Here is a 21,327-nt window from a genome sequence, read left to right on the forward strand (position 1 = left end):
GCAGTCCACTAGCGCTCCATTAGCATGCTGTTGCTTAAGCAATGCAGCCCAGTGCTTCTGTCTCCAGTGCCTCCACAGCCCAGTCCCAGATTCAGGGTTTGGTAGCCGAGGCCGAGGGTCCTGGCATCTGAGATGAGCACTGGTGCCTGCAGGGTTCTAGAGTGGGTGAGCTACAGGAAAGGCCTTTCTACTATGCAGATTCATGCCTTGGGCTTCTTCACTGTTCTTATACCCTACTTACACAGCATCTGACCTGGGGCGTTGCTGAAACCGCTGCTCTTCCTGCAAGGGCAACAGGGCCACGTTGAAGCCAAAACTCCGAGTGTGAGGTGTGGTCGCCTCTGCATGGTTCTACAGTCCTTTAGAACATCCTCCCCTCTGGGAAGAGACATGTGGGGGTAGGAAAGGAACCTTGTCCTTCTGATGTAGCAGGCTCCATTAGCATCTCCCAGGAGCCATTTGGAGGATGGAAGACTCCCAGACCTTGTTAAGCACTGACTCAGAGCCTGCGTCTCAACAGGTTCTTGAGATTCCAGAAGATTCTTATTCATCCCCCAAATCAAGAAATGCTGCTTATTTGCATTTTTATTCCTTTCAGAGCAACACGTAGTCATTGAGACGTATGCACGAGCAAGTCAGCGATGAGCATCTGTCTGTGTATCTGATGTCGAATCCATCTATAATCTCCTCCTATCTCCATCTCCTCATCTGTATCATAGACCATCAGTTCCTTCATAGGACTTTGTATGAATGAAAATCATCCCATTGCCTGGTGCAGGGCCAGACAAGATGCATTTCCCTGGGGATTTTACTCCTGTGTGCAGAGGGGGAAAGTCATTGCTATTTAAACACACACACACACACACACACACACACACACACACACACACACACACAAAACCTATCTACCAACTGAACCACACTGTGACTAGAAATATGTGTATGTTCAGACATCTAGAAATGGTTAGGACAAAACCCTTAGAGCATTTAAATATATTTTTGTCAGTGGGGAGTGTTGATGACTAAAAGAGCTTACTTCTAAGAATGTTAGCTCCTGCAACTCCTCATAGTCAGCCACTGAAGATGTTTCCAGAAGAGATGGCTTGCTTGTCACCTTTCACAGCCCTAGTCCATGTACCCGTAGTCATGTGCCAATATGAGAGTGTCTTTTGGGCTGAGTTCCTGATGCAGGTGGGCAATAGACAAGTCCAACGCCCATACTGACCAGACATGTCCTTATGAGTAGACTATCTTGGATAGAGCGATACGGGATTCTTTAAACATCTACAAATTAACTCCTAGCGCGCTTGCTCTCTCTCTCTCTCTCTCTCTCTCTCTCTCTCTCTCTCTCTCTCTCTCTCTCTCTCCAAAAGGGGGCACTCAGTTCCTCCCTCTTTGAAAGTCATCAATACTTTGTGGCTGGCACCTAATGACTAGAATATAGCAGTTGTGGCAGTGTGTTACTTTCAGAGCTGGGTGACAGAAAGCTTGGGGGTAGGAGCAGTTGCTCTGCCACGAACTCAGTCCACGCTGCAGAACTGATCCCATGTGCAGGGGTCACAAGTGCAGCATTCTCTTCATCTCTAGCCAGGCTTTCCTGGCTGTGACTTTGACCAACAGCTAGCTTGCAGCTTTATGAAATCCATCCAGCTAACACCTTACCTACCAGCACTGTGTGAGGTGGGGGAAGTGCTAAGTTTTAAACCACAAACATTGGGGGAATTTTGTTTTGCAACAGCAGAGAACTCACACATTCACCTTGAAAATCTCATATCACATCTTCTGAGAAGTTCAGGTATGGGGACTGAGGTGAAAAAGAAGCAAGTCCCAGACCATGATAAGTGACAAGGATTCATGACATTTTGTCTTCTTGGGACTCGTAACAAGGGCGCACAGACTTTAAAGCCTTAAAACGCTGGGTGTGACCCTAGCTTTGCCACAGTCTGGTTTTGTGATCTTGGGTGGGTCCCTTCCTTAATAGAGCTTCCCCTTGGAATAACAGAGATTGGTATGATGTTAAAGACCCGACACAGCACATCCCAAGTGGACCCGAAGCTTGGAGCTCTTCCTACAATACTCTCTTCTGTCCCCTTCTATTTCTGCTTTCTCAGACCACACACAGCCTTTAACCTAACCACACTTACCTTGGAGCAGATGTTGCCTCATAGAACAGGAGGATTGAGGGAGTGAGGATGTGTAGAGCAGGAGAAACAGGGCAGCTTATTAGTGCCATATGGCGTGTGCTAGGGTGAGGGAGGTGCCCTGCTGAAGGCCTCACCAGAGAAGTGGATAAGGAACTGTGCCAAACCAAGTGAGAGTGCGGACTCTCAGAGAAGACAAAACCAGAGAGTGTGTTCTTGCACTCACTGGTGGAGGAAGCACCCAGTTATGAAAATTGGTGAGTGGGGTTCCCATCTCCCCACCCATGCCTCCTATTCTCAGGGAGAAGGTTTCTATGGAGACTGCCCTCTGAGGCTCGAGGATCAGGCCTTCTCTACCACAGGATATTGCTTGCTTTCCCCTGCTGCACCTCTCTCCTAAAAAATCTACCTCTTACTGTGGCTTTGGAGACATTAAACTTTGTAAATTCCTCTAAGGTAGGAAGACAACCTAAGGATGGTCTGAAACTAGGACCAGGAGGTCCTCACTTCCTCTGTGAGTTCAGATCCCTGAGGCTCACTCTTCCTGCCCTGAGAAGGCTGATCAACCCTTAGGGAGGTGGCCCTACCCCAGCCTGTAGCCACCCACCCCGACAAAGTGTATCTGTAGGGTTGAGGGGTACTCAGTCACTTGGTTCCTGACATATTCCTGGCAGTAACTGGAAGACCTCTGGAATGCATTTCATAGATTGAATTGTCCTGACCTTCCTTTGCTGTCCCCAATCCTCAGTTCTGGGGAGACAAAAGGGGAAACTCGGTCTCCTGCCTGCCAGCCACAATTATGTAGGAAATCTGTCTTGTCTGAGCTGCCCTTCCCACAGTTGTCCCTCCTGACCCACTGATGACGAGGAGGGAAAGGGGGTTTGGGGATCTCTGAGCACTCGAAGGCGGCCATATCACATGCTCTCTTGACAGCCCACAAGGACTGTTGGAAGGGAAGATCTCAGGAAGCTTTGTCAGGCACCATTTCTCAGCTTCTAAACCTGCTAAGTAAAAGAAAGCAAAGGTGTCTGGGATTTATATGGTACTTCCCCCCCCATGGAGTCCAACGATTTGTATGCATATTTCCCTAGTAATCCAGTGAAGTCTGCTCCTGGTTCCTGCAGAGAGAGAGGCAAAAGCACAGAACCATAAATGGTTTGAAGCCTCCCCTACTGAAGGAATCTGAAATCCAGAGGTCATGGTCCAATTGGTTCATTGTAAACAACTGTGCAGCATCTTCTGGAAGTTTACAGGACTAGTCTAGGGACTAAAGTCACAGGGTAATGAGACAAATGGGAGAAGAAGGAGACACAGGATTCAGCTGAGGTACGGTTACAAGTAAGAAGCTGGCATGGCCAAAAGTGAGGTCTGCCCATCAGCTGGAGGTGTCATTTTGCCTTTGTATATTCAAAAGGCAAAGGGTTACCTCATCATGGCTTGGCAGTAATAAGAACCAGCTAGGCAATTGTCCGTTCCTGCTCTCTACAACTTGGGCTATTTGTCAAACCCAACCTGAAGCAAATCCTTTTGTCTCTGACATGTTAATCACTTAGAAAAATGCCAAAAAAAGGCTTCTCTCTTGTCTTTACAGTTCTATAAACCAATAAATATGGGATGCTGGGGACCCAGCAAATGAAACAAAATTGCTGGTATAGAAACTTGAGAGAGACAGCTTCTAGTTTTAGCCTAGTGATGACTGTGATGTCGGGAGACCTCTCACACTTTGGGTTTCTTTATCTCCAAAAGGAAACTGTTGGCTATACTCTCCCGAAGTCTCTCCTACTTGTGGGGTCTATCCATGGGTTCAGTGACTGTGTGTGGCTTGAGGAAGAACAGAAAGAGGTTTTAGATATCTTCATCTGCCCAACCGTTGAGTCATGACATACGCATTGTCCTTACTATGCCTAGGTTCTCAGTTAGTAGCTGGGCCAAATCAACAAGCAAGAGGGACAGGGCTCAGCCTCTATCCTAAGGAAGAGAATCAAGAAGGTGATTAATATCACAAGGGTGTGTGAACATCTAGACGAATGAAAGGTCTTGTTACACTGAAATAGCATTAAAAGAGTTGATGATGTTGGTCCATGAGTGGTCCATCAGGCAGAGAGCACAGCAGGGGAGTCAGAGAGAAGGCAGGAAGCCGATCAGGAAGACTTGGCACTCCAGGTTAAGGACAGTGGTTTTTGTTTTTGCTTTTGTTTTTGTTTTTTAATATAAAGAAGTCCTAGAAGAACACATCTGATAATTTAAAGCATGGTTGTGGTAGAATTATATTTTTACTTTATATATCTGAATCTCTTTCATATACCAAATACTGATGAAGATAGGAGAAACTAAATAGAAGGTCTGTGTGGTGGTCCCAATGGGATATGATATGAACCTGAAGTAGGATGGAGAGGAAGAAACAAGAAGCATCTGGAAAATATTGAGAGGTTAGAATTAGAATAACAAAATCACTGGTTTTCCCAGGAGATGTGTAGGGGAAGAGGGGAGCTGTACAGAAGACACTTCAGAGGCTGTGTTTGGACTCATCACTGAGGTAGGCTGCAGACTGTGGGGCCAGCTCCTGTGACTCACTGAATGCTAAAATGATCAGCTTCCTCGGTATAACTGCTCCCAGAGGCCCTTTCAGGTTAGAAGTGCTCACCTGTGACTACCTTGTCCTACTGTCATTTTCCCAGGGGTCCCAGCAAGGCTGATAGCTTGGTAGGAAGAACGCAAGGACTGTAGTTATGAAACCACCACAAACCCAGCCTTCTCTGTGGAATAAGAGAGACCCGATAGAGACGTCTCAGCCTGTCAGAGGCAAATAAAAATGGAGCAGCTGTGAATTTAGGACTCAGAGTTGGGGGAGGGGGTTCAACTTAAAAACAGGAAATACACTAGTAGTTTTATTTTTGGTGTTTAGGCTTGATCTGTGATGGGCTTCGATAGATCACCATGACAAAAAAAAAAAACATTCTACATGAGAATCATCAAAAACTTCTGAGTTTCCCCCCAGACAGCCTCTCCAATTGATAAACAAGAAAGACAATTCTTGCTCTTTACTCAGCTCTCTCACTTTGCCTCTTCCTGTCAGGGTTTAGCATTCACACACTCAGTCAGTCTTATACAAGCTTCATGCAATATTAAAATGTTTATGCAACTCTTTCTGTGCTCGAAGCAGTAGCCAATGTTCCTGGTGTGCAAGGAATGAAAACAAATACTGTTCTTACACTTTCCCCAAAGGAAGTCCAATGCCAGAGCAATGTCTGTCATGTCCTCCATAATTAATTGGAGCAATCAGTCCGATTTCATTTGCTCCAGCTTCTCCCACCCCTCTTAGGGACCCTTATGCATTGATGAAGAGTACTAAGCACAGAGTACTGTGTGGTTCAAGGAACAGTTGATTGGCCCACAACATACTTTTACCAAAGTACATGGCTACAATTCTACAGAATACATGTCATGCTAGTATTAGTTCGGTATCAAACTGTAAAACTATTTAACCAATATGTTTATGGCGCAACAGTCAGAGAGATTTGCTTTCAAGAGCTTGGTTTCCAAACACATGAAACTGTATCCAAGTGTGGGAGATGAAGAAAGAAATCCGTCTCAGTCCAGTAATGATTAGAAGATGTTCGATGGAGTAAATATTGCTGGAGGGAAACAAGAGCAGCTTAGAGACATCAAGTAATAGTCTCAGAGCAACATGTAGCTCAGAGGCATCACTGGATGCATAGCTTGCCAAGTCAGGGAAAAATTAAACCATCAATGCTGGAAGGGAAGGCCTGTAAGGTTGCTTGATACACCAGCAATTAAAGTTCAGAGAGACTAAGGAATTATTTAGAACTCTTAGATGGTGGTCTGATGCAGATCCTCACTGACCTTCAGAGAAGGTCAAACCAAACTGCCAACAAGAAACACACTTGTTCCCTGTAGCTCAGTGATGACGTGACACTCCCTAGATGTTCATCCTATAAAGCTTCTCTATAGTACCATAGTTCTTGGACAAGCCTACACATACATGACATTCTTGGATTATTATTTCCCCTACACCATCCAATGTTTAGTGAGCCCCGTTGGCTGAGGGTAAGATCAGGGATTTAATTGGTAGGCTCAAGCCCCACATGAGGTAATTTAATCATTCTTGTAAGAAGCTAGTTTCATAACCCAAGATAGCTTCCCACCACTTCATCTAATAAGATGGAAAGGGCTGGATTAATGTAGCTGCATTTATAGAGACTTCTGAATCTGAGCTTGTAGATGCTTATGTCTCTTTCAAAGACAGGAAGCTCAGTGGGGAGCATTCCAGATGGTTGTAAAGTGGTGAATAAGAGCATACCTAACTCCGAGTCTTACTCCATCAAGTCTGAGACTATTAACAAGTGAGTTTATATACTTCAGAGTTGCCATGGGTTTCCAGAGGACCAGATTATAAGCTCACATGGTGTATGAATACGGCAGCCCTTGAAGCAAGATAATGCCTACCTCTGAAAAGTAATACATTATTCTTAATGAATACGTGTATCCATCTTAACAATATTCAGTTATAGGGTTAGAAAAACCCGTGAGTACCAGGTAAGACTGTCCTGGATTTCTTGAAGCCTAGTGCCCCAAGTAAGGTACTTGGTGGCATGGCCCCTCATTTGTGAGGCTGCCTCTTTCTACTCAGCGTTGCTTTCTCTTTTCAGTCATTACTGTGTCAGCCAGTGCTGAGATGACGGGAGGAGAGGAGCTGTCAGCTCTGGGTGAAGATATGAGATTTCCATTAAGTTGATGCCATAATTTTCTGTCTCTCCCAAGGTTCTGCTCTCCAGGCTGTGCATCCTTCATCACTCCCTTGGCAAACTGAAGTGGCATGGTGCCACCGGCTGCCGAGAAGCTTAGTGTGGATTTGGCTCTGGCACGCTGAAGACAGAGTGTTTGTGTGGCCTATCGCCCCCTCTATTCACTGTGAAGTGGATGTTTTAGTGAAGCTCTTGGCTGTAAATACCTTCAGGAAAACTTATTTTCAATCATTTCTTTCAACACTGTGAACAAACACACACTTTATCCTTCACAAAGACACCAGCAGCAAAGAGTTCTCTCCACTTTCAATGGAATTAATCATTGCAGGGAAGAAAATTTTCTAATCTTCAGAAAAAAAAAAAAGTAGCTAACATAGGCTAAGAGAAAAAGAACATTAGTGAGTTTCCAGAACCTACACAGAGCACAGAACCCCTTCCTGGTGCTGTGTGTAGAGCATATGTAGGGAACTCTCACTGCAGATCTGGGGCTTTCTATGGAGACTTCAAGTAGGGGGACCCATGTTGGCTCAGGATTTTCTCCTAAAGCTTCTGAATCCTGAATGACTCAGCAGTCAAGGACAGCAACATCGGCACAAAAATACGGAGTCCTGAACCTCAAAGCAGCCTCCTGAGGTCGGAATGCACATGTGCAGCAAACCCCAGGAGATCCACACATTCAACTGAGGTCTGTTTTCTCCCATGCTCAGGGATGATCACAGACTGAGCTTCAGGTTGCCTTCCAGTGCCTCTCCCCCTTTCAGTGTTTGTGTTGTAAACCATCCTCACCCAACCCCAGCGCTGTTGATCCAGGTCTGTCTCTGTATTTTGGCTTTGAATCCTATCCTCAATCTATCATGCAGTGTTTATAGCCCAAGTCCTCTAAAGACAATGCCTTCTCAAGGTTCAATATTTAATAGTTAACCTTGGGAGTAGATAAAAATCACTTTACCTGTCTGGGTTATAGTTTCTCCAGATGCTAAATGGTGATGTACATATGTGTCACTCTCTATGGGACATACATGCCAGGAGGACAAATGAGGTCATTCATATTTAATAGCGCTCATTATTATACAGTGAGTGTAAGGCATTATTTGTGAGCATCTGTCTGGGTTAATGGCCAATATCTCCTGAACAGGCTAACCATTTTCATTACATGTCTAATTCTAGCAGTGTTAGGGAAGTTGGGAGTTTCACAATACTGTCTCTCTGGGTAAGTCATCACTCCAAGATCTCAACTTTAAGTTGCACGTTCAACAACAAGGAAGGGGACCTAAGTAGAGGAGAGCATGGTTACACTCTGAGGTGGCTTCTTACCTGCATCGTCATCTCAGTGGAAACAGCACTGCAGGAGACGGTCCTGTAGCTCATCTTGTTCAACATGGTAAAGAGATTGGGTTGGACTTCAGGATTCTCAGACACCAGTTCCATAGCACTAGAAGAAGCGAGGGGAACTGTGGGAGGCTAAGGAAGCAGGCATATAGAGCCAGCTGGTGGTAACCTCAGAAAACTGGGAGAGGGAGTCCTGTACCACTGGTCCCTGACAGGAAGTCTCCACACAAGTGCATGTTCAGGAGGCACACAGAGCCTGATGTGACAGAGCCATGGAATCAAAGTAAAGTGAACAGGAGGCAAACAAAACAACAGCACCTGAGAAGGGCAACATGAGTTATATTTGGGAATGGCGTGGTATATGTAGCTTCCATGTGTGCAAACAAGGACTTACTCAGATACTCTACCTAACTTTTTCCATTATACATCATCACACTATGGAAATATTTCCCCTAGAGGTCTAAAGTTTCTATGTACATCTATTTAAATCCAACAAGAAGCTAATCTCTTGTTTCTCTAGCACGTTGGCCGGCCTAAAGACCACTACACCTAGTTCCTAATACTCACCCACCCAATTATCTATCTATTCAGCAGTCCCTTGGAGAGCATTTCATGGGCTCTCAGTGAGGCAGTACCCACCCCCACGGGCTTCAATGTCTGGAGGATGTGAACTCAGTAAGCACAGAAATAATGTAAACTTGTAACTTTACTATGAGAACATGTGTGGGAATCTGGGAGGTATGGAAGGACTTTCTCTTCTGAGATGGTACCAGTTGATCTCAGGTCTAAAAGATGGCCAAGGGTTGACTTGGCCATGAACATTCAAAAGAGCATGTTCAACTGAGGCAGGAAACAGGAAGAAAGAAGTCCTGGATAAAGTCAGTGTGTCAGGGGGTGGGGGTTGGGGGAAGCTTAAGTAGCCCTTACACAGAATAGAGTCACAGCACAGAAGGCAGAGGTTTGTTGGAGGAAAGGACTCTCAGGCTCAGCCATTTAGAATCCTACATGCCCAGAAGACCAGTGAGCATCAGGCCCCACCTCTTCCTCCTCTGATGGAATCCCAAGCTCTCTCACTACAAGAGACATGGCAAGAAAAGATCATCCTGAGTGAGGTAATTCAAACCCAGAAAGACACACACGGTATGTACTCACTTATAAGTGGTTATTAGGGGAAAGTACAGGATAATCAGCTATAATCCATAGACCCAAAGAAGCCAAGGAGGGCCCAAGGGAAGATGCTTGAATCTCAGTCAGAAGAGGGAATAAAATAGACATCTGAAGTTAGATGGAGGGAGGGAACTGGATGGGAGAGGGGGTTGGAATTGGGTGTGGGTAGATCAGGGGTGGGGGAAGACTAGGGGCAAATGGAAATCAGTGTGGGGGTATCTCTGCGACAGGGGAAGCTCTTGGAAATCTATGGGGGTGACCTTAGCTGAATCTCCTAGCAGCAGGGGTTAAGAAGCCTGAAGTTGCCACCTTCTATAGCCAGATGGGATTTTCAGTGAAGGGGGGAGATACCAGCTCACCCACAAGACCTTCAACCCAATGAACCACCTGACAGTGATGCAAAATGCAGCCAAGATAAGAGGGTTGGTAAGCGACAGTCTTAGAGTTACAATACAGCACAGAAAGCACACGGCATTGGCTTTCCTGAAAAAAAAAAATCACTAACCCACTTCACAGTTTCAGCCGGAGGTAGTTTGAGGTCTTTGTCCCTGGAGACCCATAGACATCCTCACCAGAAGTATCAAGTGCACCTCTCAGGCCGACCCCCTCAAGGTACGGGGCCTGTTTTCCTCTTGAAATATCAATAGGGCATGTGGGTGGAAAGAGAGAATGGGAACAGAGCTATCAAACCACTTTGCAAACTGTAGAGGGCCAAATGAAAGTTTGACGCGTTATTAAAATCATCCCAAGATGTAGATCAGGACTGCTCATCTCCAGAAGCCAGTGACATTAGGTACCATACGCAGCAAGTTCACACCTGATGAGGCCAAACGCCTGATTCAGTGCTGCTGGGAACAGTCTGAACATGTTTCCTCCTGCCTGGAAGAGCCAGGCAGCCCAGCAGCTCTCCGCCTGCGTGGTGCTCACTCACTCTCAGAAAGGAAAAAAGGAAGGAGGCAATTCTCCACGTTCTGTGGGCTTGACAAGGCCAAAGTCTTCTGATCTTGTCTTTTTTTTTTTTTTCACCTGATCTAACAGGTTATTTTGGTAAATGGTTGAAAGAGCTGAGGGCAGGACATTCTAGATGAAGTGATTGTAAAGAATTGGGACACTGCTAGCCTGTGGTAACTAGGCAGGGTGAGTGGGCACAGTAAAGATTTCCCAATGTAAACAGGGAAGTCTGTGTAGACATCAGCTGTAACCGCAATACGATAGACATCCTGTCAGCTAAAAGTCATGATAAGGGAATAAGACTGACATGGGACATACTTCATCTGGAACCATCAACAAAGCAAAGCCGTGTGTGTAAACACAGGGAGGGGAAAAAAAATAAACAAGGAGAGGATGAGAAGGAAAGGCGTGTTTCTCTGCTCTTCATTGGCAATTCTTTCCAAAGCACTTTAGTGCAGCTAATTTCAAAAGCCTGCAGCATTATTCACAGCAAGACACACAAAAAATGAGAGATGCCTGAACTCCCCTCAGCACCAACGTGACCATTAACTGCAGCAAACAGAGTCACAAGTTCCCTTCACCCCCTGGCAGGCAGAATTCCATTTGCTTTACTTTTCAAAAGAACACAAAGGCAGTGTAACTTATTCAGCTCTTTGGGTAGCACAAGCCACACATTAGAGGGGCTCCCCAAAGCATGGCCATCTCAACCAAATCAAGAGGCAGCCATCACCAGGCTGAGTAAATCAAGCAACGACAAGGAAACTGGCAATTTTGACCCAGGTCTCCTTGTATAGCAAGCAGGTCTGAGTACTCTGCTGGCTGGCAGCAAAAGAATAAATAATGAGAGACAAAGGCAAACTCTAAAATTGTCTTTGGCCTGGAGTTGATTCAGAGGCTGAGCATGCAGGAGAAGAAAAGTTTAGAGGTAAAATTCAGTGGCCAGTCTGTAGAGTTCATATGGACAGTTAAGACATAGCAGTATAGGGAGAAACAGCCTCTGCATGTGAGACTCGTGCAGCCCTAGCATTTAAATCCTCAACATTAGCATGCCTCTACTCTAGGGTATCTCTACAAGAGATAAGGAGCCACGTGTCTCTCCGTTACACGTGGCCTTCTTCTCATACTAGTGTAGACCACGCTAGTACTTCTCTGAGAAGTGTATCTCCTTTCCACTCTGTGAGCAACACCCGCCCTCCTTTACCTTGACTGACGAAGACGTAAGAATACTCCCTTTCTTGTGCATGTGTGTGTGCATGTGTGCATGTGTGTGTGTGTGCATGTGTGTGTGCATGCTCACCTGTGTAAGGGGAACACTTGTGTATGTAGGTGTGCATGAACATATATGTGTGTTTGCGTGTGGAAGCCAAAGACTGAAGCTACATGTCTTCCTTGATCTCCACCTTATACACTGAGCTCGCGTTTCTCCCTTGAACCCAGAGCACGCTGATTTGGCAAGCCTAGCTGTCCAGCTTGTCTGTGGAGCCCCTGTCTCTGCCTCCCAGGCACTGAGATTACAGGTGTGCTGCCACACCCTTGCATAGGTACTGGAGATCTGAACTCCAGGCCTTGTTTGCACAACTGGTGCTTCACACATTGAGCCATTTCCGCAGAGCCACCCCATGCCCCAGTCTCTTGCTGTGAACTAAAGCAACACTGAGCTCACATCGTGGACAACTTCGCTCCAAGGGTCCCTTTGCATGTGTAAGGAATGTGGGCTGCAGCCTGAGTTACTTGAGATCCTGTCTTCTTAAGATCCTGTCCTTAGGGTATCAAGTCTCTATGAGCATATACAGGGGGAGGAAGTCCCCCTCAGTCATAGTCATAGGGGAGGGGAGTAAGGAAAAAATGGGAGGGAGGGAGGAATGGGAGGATACAAGGGAGGGGATAACCATTGAGATGTAATACGAATAAGTTAATAAAACAAAAAATATATATACAAAAAAAAAAGATCCTGTCCTTTATTCAACTTCTTCCCTTTCTTCTTCTGGTTCTCACACTCCATTAGCAATTTCCCCTGGGAACATTTCTGTAATAAATTCACACGTTGTTCATTGATTCTCATCTCAAGGTCAGCTTCTGAGAGACCAACTGAAGATAAAGGACTTTCATCACAATTATCTGTATCACATTTGGGATAGACTAAAATCAAAGCCATGACTATTCACAACTTCCGTGAAAAATCTCAGTGGACTGAAACACTGGGTGGCTTGGTGTCCTTATTACCTGTCCATTGCTGGAAAAGAGGCCTCTGCTCACCTCTGCCACCTGGAGCAGCAGGCTGAGAGTCGCCATCTTGAATACTCATAGTCTGAGGTAAAATGAAGCTTCTGGGATGTTCCTGCCAGTAAGGAGTATTTATCCAGAACTGGCACACAGCTCACCTACTCACAGCTCAACAGCTAGGAATGGCTCCAAGCTGCTGCCAACTAGAAGGTGGCCCACCCACATAGAAGGCAGTGTGACACTCTCTTAATGCCTGGGTAGGGCAGACTTCACTAGTGAACCAAAGCTTAGATCCCTGAGATCTCTTGTCTCTGCTTTCCTTTAATATGAAATTGTTTCTTTTTAAAAGATTTGTTTCCTATATGTATATAACTTCCTGCCTGTAACTGTACCACATGTGTCTAGTACCCAAAGGAGCAAAAAGAGAATATCAGCTCCCCTGGAGCTGTAATGTGGGTTCCGGGAGCCAAACTCCAGTCCTCTGCAAGAGCAGTCAGTGCTCCTAACCACTGAGACAGCTCTCCAGCTCCTCAACCTCTTTCTTTTTATTTCATTTTATTAATTTATTCATATTACATCTCAATTGTTATCCCATCCCTTGTATCCTCCCATTCCTCCCTCCCTTCCACATTCCCCCAATCCCCTCCTCTATGACTGTGACTGAGGGGGACCTCCTCCCCCTGTATATGCTCATAGGGTATCAAGTTTCTTCTTGGTAGCCTGCTATCCTTCCTCTGAGTGCCACCAAGCCTCCCCATCCAGGGGACGTGGTCACGAGCTCTGGTGCCCCATATTCAACCTCTTTCTATAATCTCCTCATAGATGCTTTCTGTCAGAGACTATGTTGTTGGCAGGAGAAGTCACAGACTGAAAATCATAGCTGTTATGGCAGCCTTACAGTGGGCTTGTAATAGAGAGAGAGCCTAGGTGTCCCATGGTCAATGATTTGAATTTTCCATTTACAAAACGAATCTACAACTACTTTATGTAGTCTTTCAACTTGGTCAAGTTGTAAAAACAGCTGCAACATGTGGAGATCTATGCTTTAATGTGGACATTTGTAACAGGGAAAATACACATGAAAGAATTACTTTCAGACACTCGGTAGCAGGCATTGGAAGACTGTGACTCTTGGACGGGAGAGATGGTTCAGTGTGAGGATCTGAGGTCAAATCCTGAGTTCCTGCATAAAAAGCAGACAAGGCAGTGTACCCCTATAAACCCCATGCTTCGTAGATGAGATGAAGAATCCCAGAGTCTTGCTGGCTAGAGAGTCTCATAAAATCACTAAGGCAAAAAGCAACTGAGGAAGACTCCCAATATCAAACTCTGGTCTCTCTCTCTCTCTCTCTCTCTCTCTCTCTCTCTCTCTCTCTCTCTCTCTCTCTCTCTCTCTCACACACACACACACACACACACACACACACACACACACACACACAACTATGCTCCTCCAGGAAAGGAAAAGTGAGATAAGATAAAATGAGTCATGTAACTGACTCAGTGTTCTATCTAGAGGCCCCTGTTGTATTATGCTGAAGGCAGCCTCAAAACTACTATGGAATCTTAGACTTCACAGAACCATGCAAAGACACCCACAAATCTAATTGGAGTCTTTTAAAGACTTTGGATGTAAATTATTTTGTATGTGTGCAAAATATTTCACGTGACTAGGAAGATGTTACCTAGTAAGAAAGCAAGAGAAGGTACCAGAAGGTAACATTTCTGTGTCTACTGGAGCTTGTTGTCTCACTCTACAACTGACTGCACAGAATTAGGAGACAGCATTGCCATGCCACAGTAGAGAGTCCTTGATACATGTAGCACAAATCCTAGGAAGTCCGCAGTAGGAGAAAGGCTAAATTACCCCTCTCTTAGGTCATCTCTAACAAATTTCAAAGATACAAAAGGTCTCAAAGGGTCAAAACGATTCACAGATAAATGAACTGCTTCCCAGAACTAAGTCCAAAAATCTACCAAGAAACACATCAAGACTGAGGTATGCAACAATGCAGCATCAATAGTGCCCAGCACACAGTTCAAAAAAAAAAATGTCAGATAGGCAAAGAAGTAAGAAAATATGGTCCATTACCAGGAGAAAAGTCAGGGAACAGAAACAAGCCAGAAATGATGGGAAAGAATAAAGCAACAGCCACCAAGTTAAGCAGTATTATAATATATTCAAATATCTAAGAAAATATGAACTTAACGAGAAAGAAAGAAAGGAAAGAAGGAAGGAAGAGGACTCACAATAAAGAAATACTGAGCATAGAAAAGGGCAGAAGAGTAAAACCGCAATTCCAAAAAAAGAAAAGCACAGCATCTGGAATAATAATGTTCCTGGATGGCCTTAATACAACAGCCAGACATGCAGAAGAAACCGGTCAGTGAACACGAAGATGGCGATGGAAACTGGCCATGCTAGAGCCGAGAGAAACATGGAAATTAACCATGTGCAGATTTGTGAGGACCAATAGCATTGAACAGTCAACTGTGCATGTTATACGGATGGAAAGAAAGAAAAGACTGACTGAGCCGGGGCTGCAGCGCTCTAGGGGAAGGTGTGCCTAGCCCACGCAAGGCTCTACGTCCTATCTCCAGCACCACACACAAAATTCAGAAAGGTTGAGTCAAAAAAAAAATATAAAGAAGTAATACTGAGATCTTTCTCCAAATACGATGAGAAATACAAGTGTACGGATTTAAGAAGCTCAACGTGAACTAAACATACATAAAACAACAGCTGTCCCAGGACATGCCATCATCATACAACTGTGAGAACATACATAAAACAACAGCTGTCCCAGGACATGCCATCATCATACAACTGCGAGAAGCAACAGAGATAAGAGAGTCTCCGTGAACACTCAGAAAAACTTTATTCATAGCAGGCACAAAGCAGAAATAACACAAGTGATACTCAACACAGGTGTGTCTACAACACATAGACTAGTCACACAGTGGAGTACTAGGCAGCAGCCATGGGGAACTGCTGACAGGACGCAGTACAACCCTTCCAGAGGTTGTAGTGAGGGAGAGAAGCCACACAGGAGGAGGCGTACGTGCTGGAACGTTCTACTAAAGTTCTAGAGTAGGCTGCGGCACCTATGGCAAAAGAAACAGTACAGTTGCTATGAAGAGTGGATGACAGGCAGGGGCCACGTGGGCATAAACTCTCTAGGGAAAAGAGTCATATGAGACATGTGCAAGGTTTAAATCACAGAAGATGTGCCCTTTTTGTTGTGCACAAACTATTTTTCAATAAAAGATATTTTTAAGTTATTTTTTAAAAAAAAACCCAGAACCTAGCACCTTGTGTATGATAGACATCTGCATTTTAAGTATACACAGGCACCAGTCTTGTCACCCCAAAGTCTTCCATCTATGCTAGCTAATGCCTGAAATTCTGCTGATAGCTCTCCATTTACTTATCTTGAAGTTCTGTGCCTGGAAAACTGTAGAGGTTTTTTGTTTTTTTTTTAATCAAGTCATATAAAAAAAACTACTCCAATGTAGTGCAAATTCATTTTTTAAGACTATTTTTTTTTGAGAGATACTGGATCAAATATGATGGTGGGCGTAGGCAGTTCATAGACACTGTATTTTCTTGTATGCCCCAATTTCTCTCTAATCAAAACATTAGCTATAAAGTTAGAAAAATGAACCACCCTTTTTGCATTTATAGAGATCCTGGGTGCCTGAGGTTTGGAGTAGGGTGGGAGACCTCAGTGAGATGGAAAACCGGCTAGAAGTGGCTGAGAATTCCAGAAAACAAATTTTACCACCATCAAGATTTCATATAACTGCCTTCCAATTCAGACCAGCAATGCATTAGGATAATTGAGTCACTTTCCTACACAGAGAGACATAGCAAGATATCTTTATGGAAATTTCCAAGTCAAGATGAATACATTAAGTAGATCATAACATGTGCTTTTTGTTCACAGCAAAATGGCTGTCTTGCCATTCCCAGCACACCACATCCTTTCCTCTTCCCTCTTTGTCTCTGCTCCTCCACCTGCCTCCTCAGCTCTGTGTCCCTCTACAATGACCTTTTCTCAGTTTCTCTGCCAAAGGCAAATCCTTCTTACCACTTAATGGATCCAAAGTCCATTGCCCACAAACAAAGCTTTTCTGGGATGCTCCTTCTGAACTTCCTGGTTCCTGGCCCCTCCCATGGGAAACACAACATGTCTTGGTGTTGTGCTTCTGCCATGATGACTGCAGGGACAATGGTGAGTTGGTTCCATGGTTCTCAGAGGACACTTGGCACAGTCAGCTCATTTAATCCTCACAGCCACTCATCGAGGTACAAAAAAACTGATAGAGAAAACCAAGGTTCAGAAAACGAAAACTGAACAAATGAAAACCTTGCTCAAGATCAAGGTGGCATACTCAGCAGATCTTGAGTTTAACTCCAGGGCTGTCTGGCGCCACGGCTTTCATTATTAACCACTGTGTTATACTGTCTCCTTGACATACATCACATTTAACAAACAGAACCGATGCCTATCTGTCCCTATCTTTTAAACTGTTTGCTAAACAACAGGCAGGATATTTATTGTTCCTTGCAGGGAGGAATAATGCCTTGCACATCTTTTATTGCCTCCTTGCAGTTGACACCACATTTGGCAAATAGGTACATGTCAGTGTATGCTTGAAGACATGAGTGCCTAACCCAATTGCACGACTCTGGTTCCTCTCTCAGTTCTGAAATTTGTATTCCTAAACCTTCAAGCAACAAGTCACGGAAAGAATGAATGAATAAGTGGATCGTGATGAATCTTCCTTCCTTCTTTACACGTCACTGTAGTCTTGCCTACAAATCCCCTGGCTTTGCTCTGACTCCCGGACAACCCTCTATTCTAAATCCACACCTCGAGAACGTTTTTGTATCTCTTTGCTAATTTGTTTTCTGTTGATTAATTACAAGAGAAACGGTGACCACAGTGTGGTTTATGGTGGATCTTAAGCTCAGAAAATGAGGAGGTCAAGACACCCACACATTCCATGCCAATGAACATGGGCCATTCAGTCACTGTGTGTATTAACAGATGGACATGGGTGGGCACCACATGGTATACACAGCATGGACATGTATGGGCACCATATGGTATACACAGCATGGACACATGTGGGTACCACATGGTATACGCAGCATGGACATGTGTGGGCACCGCATGGTATACGCAGCATGGACATGTGTGGGCACCGCATGGTATACACAGCATGGACATGTGTGGGCACCGCATGGTATATGCAACATGGACATGTGTGGGCACCGCATGGTATACACAGCATGGACACATGTGGGCACCACATGGCATACACAGCATTTTTACTGCATTCTCTTACCTCACCTGTACACATCAGAGCAGGAGAGGCCACATGGATTCCCCTGGTATTTTATAGAAACTAAGGCTCAGAGCAATAAACCACTGTGTAGAGGGTGATATCAGCCTTTTAATCTGTCTGTCAGCTGCACTGCTATTGGCTCTCACCTCCTCCATACTGTCTTAACTCATTAGTCATCGAAGTGTGGGCCTCATTGCTACCACTGCTACAGCAGCAGGGTCTTTCTGTTAGGCTTGTATTGTGGGGCTAGAATAACTCCTTTAGTTAATAAATGAGATGCATTTTTCCTGAATATAATTTCAATAGTTGTAGTAATAGGTTATACCTTAAAAGATCTTAGAGGGGCTCACTGGATGGCTCCGCAGATCAAGGCACTTGCTGTGCAAGACTGGTGACCTGAGTGTGCCCTCTGAAACCCACATTAAGGTGGAAAGAGAGAAGAAACCCCGCAGAGTTGTCCTCTGACCTCTACATATGTATGTGTATATGCATAGCAATAATCATAATAAGACAGTATTTTTACAAGGGTCTTAGAAAGCCAGACCCACAACTCCAGTCTGACCCTAGAATTTTTTAAACTAGGAAAAAATGATGCCTGGAAACATGAGGCGATTATTTTCCTAGGGCGACATAGCGAACACAATCAAGGCTTTAACATACCTCACAAACACACAGGCATTACGTCAGCTATCTCCCAAAGAATGATCAACAAACTGGCTAGGGTGCAATGGGAACCTGAAAGTCACCCAAACTGGAGTCTCCTCCAATGCAGGAGAAGGCAGGTCTCTCCATGTGGGCTTTCCCAGATGAGTCCAGCTCCACCCTTCAGCATATGAGCCGCTACCATTCCAACAAAACCTCCTGGGGGTGACGTCCATCTGCTTTTGCTCAGTGTTCTTGGGAGCCCTCTATCGGCTTTCTGGGTAATAACAGGCTGCCTCTGCTGGGGGCTGCAGTGGGAGTCCTGGGGAGCTGGGCAGAACACCACAGGCTGCTCGTTTTAGTGCCTTCTGAAGCACAGGAAGGGGAAGGGGAGAGAGGGAATCTGGGCTTGCCAAATTCAAACAGGCAGAGCTGGCGGAGAAATAAACTTCCATTTTCTCAGCTTCCAAAAATACACATCAACACTAGTTAATCCCCAAAACAAAACTCTGCTCCGAATCAAAGGCTTGTCTGGTCTTTCTTCATGAAAAACTCCTCAGCCTGGAGCTGTTCCCTCATTCTTACCCATGTTCTGACCCACCTTGTGCCTGATTCTTACCCTAGGCCAGGTGAACAGGGTGATGCCAACCATGACATCATGCCTCCCCCAGCCCATGCCTCCATTTTTAAAATTCCTCTTCCTTCTCCCTTTCTCTCCTTCCTCCTCTCTTTGTTCCAACGAATTTTTATTAAATATTAGAAAGATGATACCAACTTAGAGCCTGCTACTAGGAGTCTCAAATGCCATAGGTGAACCGGTCAGTTCCTGTGGTCATGGCATACAGAGACGCACTTGTATTGAGTAAGGAGGTGCTTATTGAAAGGATACCTCAGGAAGTTGCATCCCAGCTCAAGAAATCAGGCGCCTGGCAGTGTGTCTGGGTATGGTTATGTTATACAGGCCCCCTGGATTCTGGGGCTCCAAGACACCCAGCCACACCCATTTTCTTTGTTCCTTTTCTCACATGATGATGGACTTTCCCTCCAACTCTACAAGTTTTGAAGCCAAGAGAATGCTGAGTATAAGAGTGTTTTAGGGAAGCCCAGGCTACAAATTGGCATCAAGCAGGGCGGAGATAATGAGTAATGATGGACAGACTGGTAGGAGGAGTCTCCTGCATTAGTGCTGATTGGAGGTGTGTTGGGATGCAGGGTGTCAGGGCACCGCCAATGGCGACAAAAAAGCAGCTGATTACACAGCATGGAGCTCATATGAGGCTGATCGTGCTATAAGAGGGGAGGGCGCAAGGAAGCCCCACACAACCAGAGTTCATCTTCTTGGCAACTCAAGTGTTGCCGAGAGCCCACGGTGGTCTCAACTACAGGGTGATATTCCCTGAGTCCCTACAGCAGCCAAAACGTCCTTTCCCAGGCCAACTGCTAAGCTGGTTTCTATGTTGCAGGTGGGAAGTGAGTAGCATCTGGGGCATTTGGAGCTCAGATGTGTTTAAGTGGCAGAATGCGGAGGGGAACAGGAAGAATGGGCTGGTGCTCCAGCAGTAAGGGTGCAGCAGATGAGCAGGGGGCGCCCCTGGCTTCTCACTGCTGTGACCACATGACAGGCACGGGGTGAGCAGGTGTGGGGAAACTGGGTGAGGAAGATGTGTGGGCTTGATACTCAAATAATGGTGATATTATGAGGTCGTATTCATGAAGAGGAGGCAAATGAGAGTGAGAGAAGAAGGAGCCCATAGGCTGAAGTCTCTGTTCTCTTCTTTATCAGATAGAGTTAGATTGAAATGAAATCACTGGTAGTATTAATTTGTCCTCCTTATACACATATACCAACCCCTGTTCTCCCCCCCACACACACACACACACAAAAGCAAAAGAGGTATGTGGGACGGGGAAGATGGCTTAGTGATTCAGAGCTTCCTGTCTTTCAGAGGACCTGGGTTCATCTCCCACACCTCACATGCTGGCTCATAACGACCTCTAACTTCAGCTCCAGGGGAGCCCTCTTCAGGCCTCCACCAGAACATGCATCTATGTGGCATAGATAAACTCATACACATACACAAAATAAAGTAATATGTACATAAATCTAAAAAAATAAATTGATGCGTGCCAATGAGGTATTATACAGTCCTGAAAAAGAACGAGATTGTGACAGTTGCAGGAAAATAAGCAGAGCAAGAAGTCAGCATTTTATGCAAAATAAACCAAACTCAGAAAGATAATTGCTGAATATTTTCTCTCGTGTGTGAAAACTAGAATTTAAAGAGGGAGGGAGGGAGAAATGCCAACCTTGCCTGGAAGATGGACAACCAGCAAAGGGACTAGGATAACAGTGAAGAGGAAGAGAGGGTGAATGCAGAAGGGGATTGATATGGCAACACCAGGATGTGTGCATATATGGAAATGCCACACTTTAACCCTCTAGAATGCACAATTAATACACAATATTATAATACTCAAAGGCTGCATGCGTGGACCACTCCCAGTTACCTTTTCCTTTAGCTGTATCTAATTTGCATCCTTTCATTACAATGAAATTATAATCATAAGTTTAAAAAAAAGAGTGGCGTATGTATCAATGTATTCATAGCCACAACTTCTTAACTCATGAGGGACCCATGAAACTGTCAGAGAGAAAGAAGAAAATGAAACTGTGGTTATGAGCATGATTGCTGATGGATATGGTCATCGCATAGCCTGAGGGTTGGGCAAGTGTGGTCCAGCTCTACAGTGGC

The 21,327-nt window shown here is 45.0% G+C and overlaps 1 protein-coding gene across 1 annotated transcript in view; it reads right to left on the reverse strand.

Annotated features, from left to right (window-relative positions):
• Positions 1-21,327, reverse strand: part of ALK (ALK receptor tyrosine kinase) — a 710,702-nt gene that overhangs the window by 614,975 nt on the left and 74,400 nt on the right. The window lies entirely within an intron of this gene.

Source organism: Acomys minous (assembly GCF_964271855.1).
Source record: "Acomys minous genome assembly, chromosome: 8".
NCBI lineage: Eukaryota > Metazoa > Chordata > Mammalia > Rodentia > Muridae > Acomys > Acomys minous.